Source organism: Podarcis bocagei, assembly GCF_964188305.1.
Source record: "Podarcis bocagei genome assembly, chromosome: 10".
Lineage (NCBI taxonomy): Eukaryota > Metazoa > Chordata > Lepidosauria > Squamata > Lacertidae > Podarcis > Podarcis bocagei.
Window position 1 is genome coordinate 3,854,952 of NC_138135.1, and position 15,456 is coordinate 3,870,407.

The 15,456-nt window shown below is 50.4% G+C and overlaps 1 protein-coding gene across 1 annotated transcript in view; it reads left to right on the forward strand.

Annotated features, from left to right (window-relative positions):
* The first annotated feature begins 5,795 nt into the window (after window positions 1–5,795).
* SHANK3 (SH3 and multiple ankyrin repeat domains 3) overlaps window positions 5,796–15,456 on the forward strand; it is a 449,651-nt gene continuing 439,990 nt past the window's right edge. Inside the window, exon 1 of the mRNA XM_081209761.1 lies at window positions 5,796–5,905. The gene's annotated coding sequence lies outside the window, so the exon portion shown is untranslated. The remainder of the gene's footprint in view (window positions 5,906–15,456) is intronic.

The following is a 15,456-nucleotide window of genomic DNA, read 5'->3' on the forward strand; positions in this document are numbered from 1 at the left end:
GGGGGGGGATCTCTTCGCCTACTATGCCCAATAAAAAGGCTTCTGGTTTTTTTTAACAAAAGTGTTTTTAAACAGTTTCTTTAACTCATTATATATCATTTCCCAGAAAGCCTTCACCTCTTTACAAGTCCACCACATATGGTAAAAGATACCTTCCTTTTCTTTGCATTTCCAACACTTGTTAGATCTCCAAATGTCCTTTCCGTTGTGCATTCGTGATGAGCTGTGCTCATGATGGTGTTGGGGTAGTTATACCTGATTCTGCGTTGAAGACCGTTTATACTTGGAAAAGTTACATGGATGTCTGTGTGCCACCGCCAAGGTCAGAGAGGGCAACATGCCCTCCTTCTGGGCTTCCCGTGGTCATTTGACTGGTCACTGTGGAGAAGTATAGAGGGTTTTTGGAGTCGAGTGTGAATTTCATGCTCTTTATTCAGCTCATAGTAGCAATGAATGAATCTTTCCCCAAAACGTCTAGCTATATATACATTATTTGCACAATGGGCCCCGCGTGATTGGCTAATTCCGGGCTGCTCCTGCAGGCCAATCAAGTTGCTGATTCACTTCATTCAGGAGCCTGATTGGCTGCTCCTGCAGGCCAATCAGGTCGCTGATTCACTTCCACCTGGAGCTGGATTGGGTGGCTCCTGCGGACCAATCAGACTGCTGCATTCTGGATCCTATTGTTCTAAGATTCAGCTCAGTACATAACACCTTTGTCCAGGACTTTCCCCCCTCCCCACCAGAAGTGGCTGGTCTTGGCCCCTGTCCTCTGCCTGAAGGTGCCACAGGCTTCACACATTACTTTGATCTTCAGTGCAGGCAACCCCAGACCTCCCTGGTGTTCCTAAAACATTTATTCATTTTATTTTTAAAAAAATCCATTTTATGGACCTCTTATTACACACAGACCCCAAAGCAGTTTGCCTGGGTTGCTTGCTCTGACAGACAGACAGGCTGAGAACTTCCTCCTCATTAGGGAGCCCAGCTAAGTGAAGGTGTCTCAGAGGGCGGCACAAACATCAAGGAACAATAATTTGTGGCATTGCCTCTGTGATGGCCTGGGATTCCGATTCGGAGGATGAAACAGAGGAATCCCAGCCTGCACAGGAGTCCCCGCCTCCAGGGCCGGCTGAACTGGGGCAAGGCCTAGAGGCTGAAGAGCCTGCACCTGTGGCAGTGCAGCAGGAGCTGGCCCCAGGTGAAGTCCTCCTGGCCCCAGAGGAGCCTGATGACTCAGTGGCCACAGGTGAGCCTCCTCCAGGGCCCAGTAACCCTTCGGCCTCTCCTGATCTGCAGAGGCTTAGGGCAGAGAGGCGAAGGGAACTAGTTGCCCCCAGGAGGAGTGCTCGCCTTAAGGCCAGGAGAGGCGGGGCTCCTGGGGGTCGGGACCGCCCCTGACCTTAGAAGAGGATAAAAGCCCACTCATCCCGGCCCCAGGTTGCGGGAGCAACGTCGTTGTTGGCTTCGGACCTTCCTGTGATCCTGATCCTTGCTCGGCCTCCTGTTCCTGACTAACCGGTACTCCTGTTCCCTGCTCGGCTTCCTGTTCCTGACTATCCAGTACTCCTGTTCCCTGCTCGGCCTCCTGTTCCCGACCATCCGGTGTTCCTGTTACCTGCTCAGCTTTCTGTTCCAGCGTTCCTGTTCCCCGCCCGTCTCTCTGCATCGGACCTCGCCCCGCTTCGTGTGGACTCTGCTACACTCACGGTACCTTACCCCCGGGACCAGCACAGCCTCCTTGCAACAATTGGGTGTTGGAACCTTTGTTAACAGAGAAATCTGAGGGCTCCCTTGGACAAAAAACAAGGACACCGGCCAGGAATACCAGAGCAAAACAGCAGCCAGTAGGCTTGGTCTTTACTGAAGACTGTCGCGACAGGACTCCCACCTGCCACCAGGTGAAACAAAATGTAAGCCCAGAACAAAAGAAGACCCCAACTTTTATTAGTTACTAATCCCCCAAGCTACACCCCAAGAACTACCTCACAACTACATCATGACTACATCATTGACACATCACAAAAAGAAGGGGTTGAGGGAGGAGTTGTGGAGGTAACCTGAGTATCTTGTCGCCTGGCTGGTTCTTCCTTTCCCCCTCCCCATGAGTCATTTCCAGAGGACAAAGGGGAGTTGGCAGTTTCCTGCCCCCAGAGGGAAGATATGATCATTGTCCCACTCCCATATGCAAGTCCTTTGTGACCTTGATGGTCTTCTGTCTGGGACCATCAAGGTTGTCATGCCAACTGGGCAGGGCTCCTGAGTACGTGTTGGTACGCTTAAGGGATTATGGCCATCCCATTTCAAACCACCCCCTTTTGATAGTCCTTCCTTCATGGAGCAAAATAAAAGTGGACCGGTGTAAATCCGATGTACGGTTGATTTACTATGAATTTATAACAGAAACGATGAGTATGTCGTGTGTGAGTGTGTGTGTGTGTGTGTGTCGTGTTTGTACAAACTGAATGATTGGGGGGGGGGGTTTCCTGCGACACCTTCCCCAGGAAAGAGGCAGAAGCATGCTGTCAAGAGAAGTGGGCACCCCTCTTCAATGCCACAGGGAGCTTTCCCTCTTATTTTTCCTAGGCCCAGAGTGAGGGCCGCAAGAATGTGGCTCTTGGAAGAAGCAGCGCTGCAGAAATGCATAGCTCTCTTAGCTTGCCGTGTGTCAAGCACAGCAAGACAGGTGGTACATGACCCCAGTCAAGCTTGCAAAAATCTATCATTTGCCCGATAACAAATGTTGGAAATGTAAAGAAACGGAAGGTACATTCTTTCACCTTTGGTGGACGTCCCCAAAGATTAAGGCTTTCTGGGAAATGATATATAATGAATTGAAAAAGGTATTTAAATATACCTTCCTGAAGAAACCAGAGGCCTTTCTCCTGGGCATGGTCGGCCAATTGGTGCCAAAGAAGGACAGAACTTTCTTTATGTATGCTACAACAGCAGCAAGAATACTCATTGCAAAGTATTGGAAGACACAAGATTTACTCACTCTGGAAGAATGGCAGATGAAGGTGATTGACTACATGGGACTGGCGGAAATGACTGGCAGAATCCGAGACCAGGGAGAAGAGTTGGTGAAAGAAGACTGGAAGAAATTTAAAGACTATTTACAGAAATATTGTAAAATTAATGAATGTTAGAAGGATGTTGGATAGAAACTAAGGGGTTTCCAGCTGTAATGCTTTAGGAGATACGAAAAAGAAAAGGTTTATAAATGTGTAAAAGCTTAATGGTAAGGATTTGCTGAACTAACAAATTGAAGTGGAATACAAAGAAGGGAGGTATGAGGAGGTCTGGGGAAATAAGCGTAAGGAAGATATGGTATGGGAAATTCTTTGTTTTTTAACTGTTTTTATGTTGTATTTTGTATTTTGCTTCTTTTTATTTTTTCATTTTTTCATTGTTATATTTTAAAAAAACTTTAATAAATATCTTTTTTTTTTGGGGGGGGGGAAACAAGCACAGCAAGGAGTGAGCTGGGTCCATCAGCCAGCAGACCTACAGCCTCCGCCTTTTGAGTGGGGGCACCACGGTTTCAAAGCACTCCTGCCCGCCTTTGAAATATGCCCTCTTGACTCTGCCTTTATTCCGATCCGTTTTTATCTTCAATCCGCTTCCTGCATGATATTTCCTGGGCAATTAAGGTGAGCTCAGAGAGGGGTGGGTTTGATGTGCACTTGGCAAGCAAATTTAAGAGAAGCTTCACAGGGCTCAGGTTGTTGCATTGCAACACACTGTTCCCGGCAAGGCCTCAAGGTAAGGTAGGGGGCACTTTGCTAAACCTGAGCTGCCCAGTTTTGACTAGCAGGCTAAGGAGGAGCAGGGTGGAATGGATGCTTATGCAGGGTTTCTGGGAATGAGGTGTGACCTCAAGAGGAACCACAGTTGCTAAGGCTGGGCTCTGGCCATCGCCATGAGCCTGTAGCAGAGAAAGTATTGCTATGACCAGAGATCGCAAGAGAAGCACAATGAGGCTGGATGGACTTGGCTCCTTTGCTGTGACCTGTGAGCCAGTGGGGTGGGAAACGAGGGTGTGCAGGCAGCAGAAGAGCACGGCTTCCATTTTAAGGAGAAAAGCTGGGTTCCTTTAACTGAAATCAAGGTTCGATTCCCCGTACGGGACAGCTGCATATTCTTGCCTTGCAGCGAGACTAGATGATTCTTGGGATCCCTTCCAACTCTGCAATTCTATGAAAAGCCTTGGGTGTCCACGCTGGCTTCTGAGAGATTTTCTGATTTCCTTGTCAGGTTTGGGAGGTTGCTACTTCTTTATTTTTTATTTCTTTATAAATTTTCTATTTTATATAATTTTCTTTTTTTTACCTGTCAAGAGATGGTATATAATGTTTGTATAGACATGATTTTTTTTAAATCAATAAAGAATATTAATTCAGGAAGCAAAAAATAAATAAAAACTAAGGCAGGGTGTCTCTGCTGTGCCCTAAAACCCCCTGTGCTTGGCAGGGGGTTGGACTCGATGGCCCTTGTGGTCTCTTCCAACTCTATGATTCTATGATAACAATCACAACAAATTGCAATTCAAGGAGGAGGAGGTCTGGCGAGGCTTTTCCCGCCAAGCTGGAGGTCTGGGGGCTTTTCAGCTCAGCTGCCTTAGAAGAGGAAGTCACAATCACGGCTCCGGAAAGCTGTCCAGATAGTTTATCCTGCCTGCATCCTGAGACAAGAGGCCCTGACAACAGCCAGATCTTCCTCTCCTTCATCCAGTCTCCAGCACTGGCCCCTCCCCTTTGACTTGCAAATGCCACATGGCCAGGACTGAGCTCTACGTTATCTTGAATCATGCAATTGGAAGGGACCCTGAGGTTTATCCAGTCCAGCCCCCCCTGCAGTGCAGGAATAGGCAGCTGTCCCTTACGGGGATTGGACCTGCAACCTTGGTCTTATCAGCCCCTTGCTGAGCCATCCAGCCATCCAATAGGACGTACCTGTCCTGGGAATCCCAAACTCAGTTCACCTGGAAGGAGGACCTAGTGCTTGGTTTTGCTGCAGTCCTTCAGGAGCTGGAGCCAAAGGAAAGCTGAAGGTACTCTAAGGAAGAGCCCTGATGATGCCATTGAGATCCTGTTCCTCCATGGGTGTGTTTCCAAATGGCATTGTGAAGATGTGTCTGAAAGGGATCACAGTGCCCGCCAAAGATCCCAGAAGCCAGTGGGGTGGTGGAGCAGGATTCTCAGGGGTTATGGGTGGAGCTTCAGTGTTCTGCCCCGCCCCCTTGACCAGCAAAACCAGGATAAATTGTACAAAAACATGTACACAACTGCCACTTACTCCCAGTTGTGGAGCTGAGCCCCATTTTCCTGAGGCGTGGTCAGCAGGTTGACTCTCCCTCCTCCTCCTCCTCCTCCTCCTCCTCCTCCTCCTTCTCCTTCTTCTCCTTCTCTTTCTCCTTCTCTTTCTTCTCCTTCTCCTTCTCCTTCTTCTCCTTCTTCTCCTTCTCCTCCTCCTCCTCCTCCTTCTCCTCCTCCTTCATTGAATTTACCAGTATATGCTGTCCTATACCTGGAGGTCTCAGGGCAGTTCACAGAATAGAATAAAACATCAAACCGTGAAATATGTATTTGAAATAAAAACAACACCTCCCCCAAACCCCCCACATTTTAAAAGGTCATAGGATCCTCACAACATTTAAAGTAAGGCAGAAGCCAATCGTTGCAGGTAGGCAAATATGGCACAAAACGTGGCTGGAACTGGGAAGAGGGACGTGGGGTGTGCCTAAGAGTCTGGTGTGGGCCTTTTTTATTTTCATTTCCCTGGCAGGGAGGCAGGCGGGCTGGAGGAAGGAAGGAAGGGGGCTGAGCCAGGAGCTGCAGCTCTCATCTCTGAGTCCATCCTGAGTCCAGAGGGAAGCTGGACTCGGAGTGTGAGCCTCTGCAAGGTAAGGGACGGGGCCTTTGTGGGACTTGGAGGTGGTGGCAAGGATGGGGGGACTGGGGGGGTCCTTGTAAGGCTGCTGTAGTGTTGGGCTTGTTGGACCCGGAGCCATGCAGCTTCCCTTGTTTTCTCTAGGGAAAGATCACTGCAAATGGCAAGCGCCAGATAAAAAATATTGGGGCTGCGGGGCAGGAAGTGAAACTGCCAAGATTGTAATGCTACTGTACAAATCCATGGAGCGAGCATGCTTGGAATACGGTTCTGGTTGTCTCACTTGTTGAAGGATACTGTAGAGATGGGAGACATCTAGAGAAGGTCAGGGAAATTGACCAAGAGGATGGAGCAGCTATTCCCTTGTAAGCAAAGGTTGCAAAACGTAGGCCTTTTAATGCAATGAGGTTTTGAAGCAATGAGGTAGAGGGAACGTTCTTTCACATGTGGTGGACTTGTAAAAGGGACATGGGTGGCTGCTTCTGCTTCTTCTTCGGCGATCACTCGTAGCCGAGTAACATTGTCTTCCATGAACACGATTTTAACAGTGAGTATGTAAGTAACTATTGAGGCCAGTTCCACAGTGGGGACAGAGGTTCCCGGGTGGGAGTTGATCACGGTGTGGATTTGCCAAGCGTGCCTTCCTCTTAGCACATTTCTCCCTTGCATTCTGAGTTTGAGTGTCTTCAAAGCCCAGGACACCTTTGGTAAAGGCTGTTCTCCAACTGGAGCGCTCGCAGGCCAGTGTTTCCCAGTTGTCGGTGTTTATATTACATTTTGTTAGATTCGCCTTGAGGCAGATCCCCGCAACAGGGTGAGCTCTCGTTGCTGTGTCCCAGCTCTTCCAACTAGCAGTTCAAAAGCACGCCAGTGCAAGTAGATAAATAGGCACTGCTGCGTCAGGAAGGTAAATGGCGTTTCTGTGCACTCTAGTTTCTGTCACGGTTTTCCATTGCGCCAGAAGCGGTTTAGTCATGCTGGCCACATGACCCGGAAAACTGTGGACAAACACTGGTTCCCTCAGCCTGAAAGTAAGATGAGAGCCGCAACCCCATAGTTGCCTTTGACTGGACTTAACCGTCCAGGGGTCCTTTACTTTTACCTCTTTACCAGACTTGTAAAAGAGTATTGGGAAATAATCCATAATGAACTGGGAAAAAATGTTTAATAATAATAATAATAATAATAATAATAATAATAATAATAATAATAATTTATTATTTATACCCCGCCCATCTGGCGGGGTTTCCCCAGCCACTCTGGGCGGCTTCCAAAAGAATATTAAAATACTGTGATACATCAAACATTAAAAGCTTCCCTAAACAGGGCTGCCTTCAGATGTCTTCTAAAAGTCTGGTAGTTGTTGTTCTCTTTGACATCTGGTGGGAGGGCGTTCCACAGGGAGGGCGCCACTACCAAGAAGGCCCTCTGCCTGGTTCCCTGTAACTTGGCTTCTCACAGCGAGGGAACCGCCAGAAGGCCCTCGGCGCTGGACCTCAGTGTCTGGGCAGAACGATGGGGGTGGAGACGCTCCTTCAGGTATACTGGACTGAGGCCGTTTAGGGCTTTCAAGGTCAGCACCAACACTTTGAATTGTGCTCGGAAACGTACTGGGAGCCAATGTAGGTCTTTCAAGACCGGTTTAAAAGTACTTTTCCAAAAAAACCCGAGTTCTTTCTGTTGGGCCAAACCTCTTGACCCTGGGCTTCGAGGTGAGCAATGGAGCAACTGCCTTCCACATATGTGGTGACCCTCAGCAGTTTGCTTCCTGTGGGTTTATGGCAGGGCCGGCCGGTCCATGAGATGGACTGAGGCAGCCGCATCAGGTGGCAGAATCCCATGGGCAGCACCCCCACAAGCACCCTGCCCACCCCGGCTGCTGCTGCCCCTGGAGAAGCTTGTTTTGTTGTCGCTCAGTCAGTAGAGCATGAGAATCTTAATCCCAGGTGTCTTGGTCCGGTTCACGGGCAATCAAAGTCCTGGAAGGGGATGTCAGGACCAGGGGCAAGATGGCGGGGTGGGAGCAGGAATGGGAGTCCAGAAGCCAGGAGTCATGAAGTCAAGGGTCCGAGGATCAAGAAGCAGGGAGTCAGGAAGCCAAGGATCAAGAAGCAAGGAGTCAAATGCAGCAAGGCAGGAAGTGTGTTGCTGTGGCAAAGAGCCAAAGGGAAATGCTTACCTTATATCCCTTCACAGCTCTTGCCACCAGGTGCTGTGAGTTACCAATCGGCCTCACCTGTGAGGCCACGCCTTGCCTCTTCAGAACAAACTTAGGAAGGCCCCTTGGTCACAGGACCTGGCTCCTACACGCACACCTGACACCAGGCTTGTGGGTTTGAGCCCCACGTTGGATGACATATTTCTGCATTGCAGGGGGTTCCCTAGATGACCCCTGGTGACCCCCTTCCGACTCTACAGTTCTGCGAGGACACTTGATTTGTTTTTGATGCACCCAGCTTAAAGACGCATCTTTGCTTTTGGTCTTAACAATGACAGAAGACGGTAATTGAATGACATTTATCTTACGTGTTGGTGCAACAAGAAGGTGCGATGAAATCAATGTTAAAAGTGGCCTCCCCCTTCTAATTAGAGTTCGCTTTTATTACTTAACCTGAAAATTACTTTTCCCTTCCTTCAACAGCTGCCAAAAGACAGGTGCAATGAGCTTTGGATAACAGGCAACTATTTTTTAAGATTATTGAGTTAACTGGCTAAAAGGCAGATGATTAACTCTGCCTTGCTCAATTGATGCGCTCTGGGTGTTGCCATACTACAGCTTCTGCCTCCCTTGACCATGGGTTGTTACAACTGGGGCCGGGTTACAATCCAACACCACCTGGAGGGCACCAGGTTGGGAAAGCTGGCTTGCTCATCTGTTGGTTCACTGCCCTTGTACCAACAAGAGCTTCACGTAAATTCCTTGCTGTGCATCGTTAGGTCTGTGGAGACTCCATTTCCAGAACCGTGGCTGGGTTCAGCGCAAGGTCTGTACTCTTTGCATGCAGCATTTAAGTCCAATTGAAGTGAAGCCAAACAGCATGGGGCTTGGGTATTCTGGAGGGAGACTCAGCAAATATTGTTCTCAAAGAGCCAAGTAAAATAACACGCGCTGGAAATGACTTTTGTTGTCGCACGCCTTGCCAGAAGCAGCCGTAACCTTTTCACGTGGTGTTTGCTGGGGCCCAGATCTCCTCCTATGAATTACTTCTGTGCTCCCAAAGGCTTTTCGCGGCTGACCGAGGTTCTCGGTTTACTCTGTGTGGGAGAAAGTGTGTGTGTGTGTGTGTGTGTGTGTGTGTGAGAGAGAGAGAGAGAGAGAGAGAGAGAGAGAGAGAGAGAGAGAGATTGCAGGATACGTTTTTGGTCCTTATTCTCTGTACGTTGTGTCAATTTGCTGGTCGACGCAACTGCCTAAGGAACACAAAACAATGGTGTGCAGATCCAGAAGGGTTGACCCTTGTCAAGAGACTTTTGGAGGATGGTCGATTGGGCTTCCTTGCAGATTGTTTAGGCATCATATCAGTGCAACCCGGATAGTTCAGTTGGTTAGAGCGTGGTGCTGCAGGTTCGTTCCCCCGTACGGGACAGCTGCATATTCCTGCCTTGCAGCGAGACTAGATGATTCTTGGGGTCCCTTCCAACTCTGCAATTCTATGAAAAGCCTTGGGTGTCCACACTGGCTTCTGAGAGATTTTCTGATTTCCTTGTCAGGTTTGGGAGGGTTTTAATGATGCCAGGCCCCTAGCTTTCAAAGGGGATTCAAAAATTAAAATTAAATTAAAAAGGATTGGAAAGCTTGCTGTTGAACAGTGTTTAGCGGTGCAAACATCATGGCGACTCCATGCCTCTGAGGCCAGTCTGCTCTGCTCGTGGGCTCCCTAAGTTTGTTCTGGAGAGGCAAGGTGCGGCCGCACAGGTGAGGTCGATTGGTAACTCACAGCACCTGGTGGCAAGAGCCGGGAAGGGATATAAGGTCAGCATTTCCCTTTGGCTCATTGTCACAGCAACACGCTTCCTGCCTTGCTGCATTTGGCTTTTTGACTCCTTGCTTCCTGATCCTCGGACCCTTGGCTTCTTGACTCCCGGCTCTCTGACCCTTGACTTTTGACTCCTGGCTTCCTGACTCTTGTTCCTGCTCCTATCCTTCCATCTCGCCCCCGGTCCCACCGTCCTCTGCCAGGACTTCAACTGCCTGTAAACTGGACTGTGACAGTTTGCTGGGGCCAACCTATATCCCGGCCAGGGAGCAAGATGGACGGAGCCCGGCCTATAGATCTCACCACTGTGCTGTGGAACCTCCACGCGCAGGTAGCTATGCTCCAGGGGGAAGTTCAAGCACTTTGAGCGGCCCCTGCTGTGGCCCCAGTCCAACATGCTCCCCCCGTCCCATCACCGGAGAGGTTCAGGGGGGAGAGTGGGGCCCTTCGAGGCTTTGGAAGCCAGTGTCGGCTGATGTTTGCCACTTGTGCAGCAGACCTTCCCACCCCACAGAGCCGGGAGTGCCTTATGGTCAGCCTACTCGTGGGCCCGGCACTTTCTTGGGTCACTCCGTACCTTGAGGCCGATGACCCTCTGCTGGAGAATTTGGACGTCTTCATTGCTGCCCCGGAGGGCATGTTCAGGGAGCCGAACCACACCCAGATGGCCCTGCAGAACCTCCGGCAGGGGCTCGCCCGGTTACCGAGTACAGTGGTACCTCGGGTTACATACACTTCAGGTGACATACTGTCAGGGGTTCAGGAGCAGAGGCGAGGGCAAGGGAGGAAACAGAGAGCGAGGGGGAGGAGGCCGAAGAAAAGATGAGTGATAACGGCGACCCGAGATCTCCGAGTCTTTCCAGTGAATCAGAAGATTCACAGAAAGGAGCGCCAGTGGCCAGAGCAAGGGGGGAGCCTAGGGGGACACCCCAGGAAGAAGGGTCCAGAGGGGGCTCAGAGGGCAGCAGTTGGAAATCGGGGCCAGCGTCACCAACAGAGCGCAGTGGAGAGGAAGGGAGCCAGGTACCGAGCTCTGGCAGCTCGCAGCAGGGAGGAGGGCATGAGTCAGGAGTGGCCACACCTCTATCGGGGAGCGAAGAAACGGTTAAGCGGAAAGTGGAAGGTTGGGCGCGCGCGCCAAGTTCAAATGCACAGGAAGGTGGCGCAGTAAGCAGCCCGGAAAGGGAGCCAGGTCCTAAAGCCCGACGCAAGGAGACAGAAGGGTCCGGGGGGTCCGCGTCAGAAGAGTCCAGGAAGGAAGAGACAGCGGGGGGCAGAGGGACCCAGAGAAGAACGGTCAGGCGGAAAAGGTGGAGTAAGGCTAGGGTATTAAGCTGGTGTACAGGAGGCGGAGACTCAGACGGAGCTTCGCCGGTCTAACCCATAAGATGTAGAGCTGCACGCAGCAGCTTGAGAATGGAAACTGTAACTCAATAAAGACTTTTATAAAGTGAACGCTGGCTAGCGTGATCCTCTGTGAGCTAGGATCTGGAAGCAGCTCTGACACATACGCTTCAGGTTACAGACTCTGCTAACCCAGAAATAGTGCTTCAGATTAAGAACTTTGCTGCAGGATGAGAACCGAAATCGTGTTCTGGCGGCGCGGCGGCAGCAGGAGGCCCCATTAGCTAAAGTGGTGCTTCAGGTTAAGAACAGTTTCAGGTTAAGAACGGACCTCCAGAACAAATTAAGTACTTAGAATCATAGAATCATAGAGTTGGAAGAGACCACAAGGGCCATCGAGTCCAACCCCCTGCCAAGCAGGAAACACCATCAGAGCACTCCTGACATATGGTTGTCAAGCCTCTGCTTAAAGACCTCCAAAGAAGGAGACTCCACCACACTCCTTGGCAGCAAATTCCACTGTCGAACAGCTCTTACTGTCAGGAAGATCTTCCTAATGTTTAGGTGGAATCTTCTTTCTTGTACCACTGTACACCGCAGAGTTTAGTCAGTGGGTTGCAGACACCCTGTGGAATGAAGCTGCCTATCGGTTCCACTTCTACCAGGAACTTCATCCGCACATTAAGGATGAACTGGCACAGGTGACACCCCCCCCCCCAGCAGCCCTGACAGACTTTATCATGTTGTGTATTAACAATGACACGCGCCTGTCTGAGAGAGATTCCGAGCACCGATCAAGGGAGTTCCTGGAGTCCAGCGCTGCAGTGGGGCTGGAAGAGGAGCCCATGCAAGTAGGTGCAGCCTACTTCCCCCGTTCCCCCTTTGAACAGGTCTCACTGTCCGGCAATCTGTCTGCTCAGTGGTCAAGCATCTGCCCCAATCAGAATCCCATGGCCAGGGCCCAAGCCCAAGAGTAGTGTCCAGCAGCTGGCATTCAGAAGCACTGCTGCCTCCGACTGTGGAGGCAGAAGAAATCCATCAAGGTTAGTAGCCACTGATAGCCTTACCCTCCATGAATTTGTCTAATCCTCTTTTAAAGCACTCTTCGAATGCCTGAAGGGCTCTCTCGCATAGAATGGGGAAAATATTTCTTCTCTGCAAATCAAGAGGGTGGTGCTAAATTTAATGGGTCTGAGTTACAGGGAGGTTGATCTCGGTTTAGCAACAGGAGAACTGTCTTAGGGCTCGCCTGGACTTCCTGTTGTGCCACGTTCCTAGGCACAGGTCAGCACTTTAAAGCACCCTTAAATTTTTGCCAGCAAAAACCTGCTTTTTACTGCAAATGGCAGTCTGCGGGGAACCTAGGAGCATTTAATCCAAGGCATCAGTGAGCTGGAGGGATGAGCGGATGGGCTCTCTCCATTGTTGGAGGTCTTCAAGCCTCTGTTGGAGATGCTCTGGACTTCCTACATGGAGCAGGAGCCTGGACAAGGGGGCCTTCTGAAGACCCCCTCCCCCTGAGGCAGACCCCCCAGGGAGGCAGTTGTACCCCAAGGAGGAGGAGGAGCTCAGGTAACCATTTCCAATGGAAATTTAACAAGACGTTCTCCAAAGGCAAAAACAGGATGAGTAGTTTAGCAGGGCCAGAGGCCAGGAAACTAGTGATATATCCCCGGTAAATTGGGATGGTTAAGCATAATGCTCTTAAGGTACGGCCATCCAAATGGATCATTTTGCTCATTTAATTTGCAAGCTCTGTTAGCTTGGGAAAGAGCAGCACCCTGGAGACTTCTGTGCTGTTTCAGAAGGCGATGCCCCCTTGAACACAGGCAGCAGCTTGATGTTGTGAGAGCTCTGGGGATTTGCAGGCTGTAATCATCAAGATCCCTGGAGCTGATGGGAGTTGTAGTCCAAAATCGGGAGGCAATGGGTTGGGGGGAAGGCTGCATTCGGAGGTGATGATTGTCTTGGTTTAAGTCACTTCTGCATTGCAGGGGGTTGGATGACCTCGGAGTTCCCTTCCAGCTCTACAGTTCTATGATTCATTCATGCCTGTTAAATTCATGTACAGCTTCCACTTTTAAAAATGATGTTTTCCCCAGGGGAAAGCTGCAGGGCAAGTCTGAATGAGCCCTACAACAATCTCAGCAACCTCTGACCACATCAGGGCTCTTCCTCCAGCCTCCCTTTCTTAGCCCTTATCTGTGATGGCCTGGGTCTCAGGCTAGACTCGGAGCCAGAGGAGTCAGTCTGCACCGGATCCTTTGCCTCAGGCATCATCTGAACCAAGTCTGGGGCCTGATTCTGAAGAGCCCCAGTCTGCACAGGTTCCCCTGCAACAAGCACCAGCTGGGCCAAGTCAGGGGCCTGATCCTGCCCTGGCTCCAGATGCGGGGATTCCCTCGTTGCCTCCAGCTGGGCCATCACTTACAGCTGCTCCACTACCGGTTGGGTCAGGGGAGGCTGAGGCGGCCTCTGGGTCTAGTAACCCACCAACGTCTCCCAAGCTGCAGAGACTGAGGTCTGAGAGAAGGAGAGACCTGAGGACTCGCAGGAGGAGTGCTCACCTTCTGGCAAGACAGGGAGGTGAGTCGCCGGGGGATCAGGACCGGCCGTTACCCCGACAAAGATAAAAGGCTGCTGGACCCCGCAACAGGTTGTGGGAGCAACATTGCTGTTTGCCAGAACCTGCCTGAGATCCTGTGCCTGACCTAGCCTGGTTTCCTGCCTTGGCCCTGTCAGACTGACTCCTCGCAGAACCCTTGGATTCGGGACCAGACCTGGACCATGTTGCTCGGGTTACCCCCCGGGGCCAGCACATTATCTCAGAGAGAAACTTGCCTGACTAGTGCAACAATGAAATAATGGAATCATAGAGTTGCAGAGTTGGGAACCCAAGAGTCATCTAGTCCAACCCCTTCCAGACAGAAATCTCAGCCAAAGCATCCATGACAGATGCCCTCCCAAGCTCTGCTTAGAATGAATCCTGTATTCGATGTTAAGCCTTGCTGGATCCAGGACCCCAGGAAATAGAAGGGACTTGGTCATCATGTAGACTAGCCCCACAAACCCACAACAATGGGCTCGTACACACTTCCATTTGACCTGTAATTTCTTGGCAATGGGATCAAGAGGTTTTCTTTTATCCTGGCTGCTTTCCCTGGGGGAGCCGTCTGCAGAAAACCCAATGGACATTTGTTCTGATTCAGCAGTAATTTGCGGGTTTTCCCTGGAAAAGGGGGGTGTGGGGGAGGACCTCCCTGACCCCTGCCTGGAAATTCGGAGACAAATGGAAGTGTCCATGAGCCCAAAAGGCAAGAACAGTTGTTTCATCCCAGAGTTGCTTTTGGCTTAGCCATGATGAATTGGTTTTGGAAAGGGGCTGGTCAGTCAGGGTCAGCGCCAGGGTTTGGCAACCTCAGGCAGTTGCCAAGGCCCCCACCACAGCTCAAGCCCCCCCCAACCCATTTCCCCTGCCTGTCAGCCTGCCCCCTGTAAGCAAAGGGGCAGCGGAAGGAGTTGCAGATACCGCTTGTTGTGCCCTAGAGAGTGGATTGGGGCCAAAAGAGATGGTGGTGACAGGCAGCAAAGGGGCTGACCAGGGCCGGATTTAGGTTTGATGAAGCCCTCAGCTCCTGAAGGTAATGGGGCCCTTGATATGTCCAGCTGTCCTTTGTCAACAAAAAATTGTCACTGTTTTTGTGTGTTGAATATATGCTATATATGGTCATTTATGGACCTAATAAGGATCTAAAGCATGGGTAGGCAACCTAAGGCCCAGGGGCCGGATGCGGTCCATTCATCTTCTCAATCTGGCCCACGGATGGTCTGGAAACCATCCTGTTTTTACATGAGTAGAATGTGTCCTTTTATTTAAAATGCACCTCTGGGTTATTTGTGGGGCCTGCCTGGTGTTTTTACATGAGTAGAATGTGTCCTTTTATTTGTGGGTTATTGTGGGGCATAGGAATTTGTTCACCCCCCCCAAAAAAAAAATAGTCCGCCCCCCCCAAGGTCTGAGGGACAGTGGACCAACCCCCTGCTGAAGGTTTGCTGACCCCTGATCTAAAGCTGTCTGCAGGACACCCACACAACACAAAACACTGTTGCTGTATGTGGGTTTTATTTTATTTGTTTTCTATCTTATATTTTGGAAATGTACATCCAGGGGTTTTTTCCCTTTAAATTTTTCTGGGGCCCCCAAGAGAGTGGGGCCCTAAGGTATAGCTTGCTTAGCTTATAC